The sequence below is a fragment of the Apium graveolens genome, chromosome 2, assembly GCF_009905375.1.
Source record: "Apium graveolens cultivar Ventura chromosome 2, ASM990537v1, whole genome shotgun sequence".
In the NCBI taxonomy this organism is placed as follows: Eukaryota; Viridiplantae; Streptophyta; class Magnoliopsida; order Apiales; family Apiaceae; genus Apium; species Apium graveolens.
Genome location: NC_133648.1, coordinates 234,736,945 through 234,740,811, shown reverse-complemented (window position 1 = coordinate 234,740,811; position 3,867 = coordinate 234,736,945). Strand labels below are relative to the sequence as shown.

At 38.9% G+C, this 3,867-nt stretch overlaps 1 non-coding gene across 1 annotated transcript; it reads right to left on the bottom strand.

Moving 5' to 3' along the window:
- Positions 1-2,840: 2,840 nt before the first annotated feature.
- Positions 2,841-2,947, bottom strand: LOC141710194 (small nucleolar RNA R71). Its single transcript, XR_012570726.1, has one exon. It is a non-coding gene; the product is annotated as a small nucleolar RNA R71 (small nucleolar RNA).
- Between the last annotated feature and the right edge of the window lie 920 nt (positions 2,948-3,867).

The following is a 3,867-nucleotide window of genomic DNA, read 5'->3' as shown; positions in this document are numbered from 1 at the left end:
CAACTCTCAAAGATATTTGTTCATCCTTTCGAGAGAGTACTTGTGTAAAGATTGATATAAAAACTATTTGATTCTGTTGAAGCTTTGTCTAGTTGATCATATTAACTGTATACCCCCCCACTCTACAGTTGATTAAGGGCCTAACAATTGGTATCAGAGCTTGCTGTTAACGTACAAACAGTTTAAGATCTGAAGATTGATCAACCATGTCAGATAAAGGAGAAGAAGAAACATATAATCTGGATCTGAAGTCACAACCCCCCAGCCACATCACTGATAAGCAGCAACATGAGTAGGTATGAAGCAATCAAGGTGCCCATCCTAAAAGTGCATGAATATCTAATCTGGAAAGTCAGGATGGCCATGTGTTTGGAAGCCACAGATCCTGAATACTTAAGCAGGATCTATGATGGTTCTCATAAACCAATGAAGGTAGTTATTTCAGTTGCAGGAGAACCAGAGAAGATGATAGACAAAGACAGGAAGGACTACACTCCTGAATATATCTCATCTATCATGAAGGATGCTAAGGTTAGACATATCCTGCATAGCAGTCTTGATAGTGTTATGTCCAATAGAGTCATTAGATGTAAAACAAAAAAAGAGATATGGGATACTTTAGAAGTAAAGTGTCAAGGTACAACTGCTATCAAGAAAAATCGGAGGACAGTGCTTAATCAAGAATATGAGCACTTTGACTCAAGGGACAATGAATCCCTAACTGAGATCTATGACAGATTTCAGAAGTTACTGAATGATTTATCCCTTGTCAACAAAGAATATGATTTGGAAGACTCAAACTTGAAGTTCCTACTTGCTGATAAGTAGATTTTATATCTACTTCGAATGCTTCATTTCAGGCTTAAGTTGGTGTTTTGGACTCAAGTTTTGGTATTTTTGATGTGTTTTTGCGTTATAGCATTTCAGGCATCAGTTATATGAAGAAAGGAGCTTTTCAAGGGAATATGATGAAAATAGCCAAGAATCTGAAGTCAAGGCCATTCCTAAATTGTAGAGAATCTCGTTAGCTTCACGTACACTGCTTATTCATCAATTTTTGACGAGTGGAGCAAAAGTTACAGCAAAAAGAAGAAAAATCAGAATTCAAACTACAGAAGCACGGCGCGCCCGCGCTTGGAAGTGGGGCAGCCTTGCTGAAACAACAGAAGCATGGCGCGCCCATGCCAGGAAGCGGGGCGGCCGCGCTGGAACATCAGAAACCGGGAGCGCCCGCGCTGTGATAGCGCGGCCGCGCCAGGTTGTTTTCATAGAATCGTGATTCCAGTCTGATTTTGAGAGTCTGGAAGCCCAGAATGACCAGACGTCTATATATTTCAATAAAAATATGTTTTTAACAATAAGGAGGCCTGGGGAGAGCAATAAGAAGACCTAGAGAGCATGAGAAGGCTACGGAGAAGAACTTTTGTTTTCTTTAATATAGTTGATACTTGGATGCTTATTTTCGATTTGTTCTTGAACCCTAGCACTCTTATATTGTTTATTATCATGCTTTCATTGGAACCCATGGTGATGATGAGTTCGATTATGAACTAATCGTTATCGTGGGGTTCTAACGGATTTATTTATGGATTTTTATAGTTAATTTGTTTCAATATCTTGGTGTGTGGTGATTGATTAATATCCTAGTATTGGTTGTGCTTATTCGTCTTATGTGCGTAGCTAACATATAAGATAGCGTGTTAATCTCTATTGAAGTGAAAGTGAATATAGAGATTTAGAACTTGCCATGCTAGCATAGGTTCATGTATTTGTTATGCATGATTTGTAGATAATTTTAACCATCTTACTTGTCTTATGTAATCACAATAGATAACTTGCGCATTAAACCGTTATGTTTTCAATTCTTATAGACATATAAGGACTAAGCATAATTGATGTCTATTCAACTTCTATCTCTTTTATGGATGCTTGTTATTAGGATATTCGTATAACAAAAGTTGGCGTTTACTGGTTTCGTGTTATCTGATTAGTGTCATCACCATTACATGCTAAGGTTAAGAACAAAAAGGCTATTGAATGAAGTATTTAATGAAGTTAGGATCCCATGTTTGTCATATATAGTAATTCAACCTCAATTCTCTTATTTAATGTTATTTAGTATAATCTCTTAGTTTAATCAAAACCCAATTTGTTATTTGTCTTAGCATTGAGCGATAACCATACATTGTTGCATAGGTGCATAAATTGAACTTAACCTAAACCAGTCTCTGTGGGAACGAATCTAATTTATATCTTATACTACTTACGAACGCGTATACTTGCGTGAATATTAGCGCGTGTTTTTGCCCTAACAAGTTTTTGGAGCCGCTCTCGGGGACTCGGTGTTAATTGTTTAGTTTATATGCTTGTCATCAGTGGTCATTAAAGTTCACTGACTCAGACTCTTTTACTTTCACGGTTTACTTGTTGTGTTTCAGGTACTCATTACAATGGGAGACCCAGCAGCACGAACGAAAGCCTTGATGGATTTTTCTCAACCCAAGATCAATGACATTTAATCTAGCATTGCCAGGCCAGCTATCACAGCTAATACCTTTGAGATCAAGCCTAACATAATTCAATGGGTGCACAATTCAATCCAGTTTGAGGGTTCTCCAACGGAAGATCCCAATATGCACATTAGGGATTTCATTGAGATCTGCGACACCTTCAAGTTCAACGGTGTTTCTGAAGATGCTGTGAAGCTGAGACTATTCACATTCTCTCTGAGGGACAAGGCTAAGAGCTGGTCACACTCTCTACCAGCTGGTTCGATTACTACTTGGGAAGATCTTGCTCAGAAGTTTCTTACTAAATTCTTCCCTATGGAGAAGACAGTTGCAATCAGAAACGCTCTTAGTCAATTTATGCAGCAATCGAGAGAATCTTTATGTGAAGCTTGGGAGCGCTACAAGGAGATGCTTAGAAAGTGTCCTCATCATGGATTTCCTGATTGGATGATCATCAATTGCTTCTATAATGGTTTGGGAGCACAGTCAAGACCCATGCTCGATGCAGCATCAGGTGGAGCATTATGGGTAAAGAGCTATGAGGAAGCTTATGATCTAATTGAACTAATGGCTACTAATGAATATCAGTATCCAATCCAGAGATTGCCACAGGGCAAGGTAGCAGGAGTTCTTGAAGTGGATATAGCTACGGCTATCACTGCTCAACTAAAGGAGTTGTCTATGAACATCGATTCTCTGGCTAACTATGGTGTTAATCAGATAATCAGTGATTGTGAGCTATATGCAGGTTCGCATGAGACGGAGAAATGCGCTATATCTAGTGAATCAGCTCAGTTTGTGAGCAACTTCCAGAGATTACAGCAACCAGTTCCGGACACTTATCATCCTGACAACTGGAATCATCCTAACTTCAGATGGAGCAACAATCAGAATATGATGCAACAGCCGTTCCGGCAGTTTGGAAATGAGCAATTCAATCTTCCTAGTTTTCAGCAACAATATGCACCAAGACAACAACTCCAACTTCAACAAAAAAACTCATGATGCAGGTCTATCTTCAAATGAAAAATCTGATTTGGAGGAGTTGAGGCTTATGTGTAAAAACCAGGCTCCTATATGCCAAAACCAGGCTGTTTCTATCCAGAATCTGGAGAACCAGATAGGACAAATTGCTAACACTTTATTGAATCGACTACCAGAAATGCTTTCTAGTAATACATAAGTTCCAGGCAAAAGGGAAGCAGAAGAGCAGGTTAAGACAATTACACTGAGGCCAGGGAAGGTTGCAAGCCCTGAAAAATCTCAAGTTCCAGAATTTGAAGTTTTGGCTGAAGAAGATGTGTAGAAGGAAATAAAAGTGGAATCAAGGAAGAAAATTGTGTAACACACTCCTCCT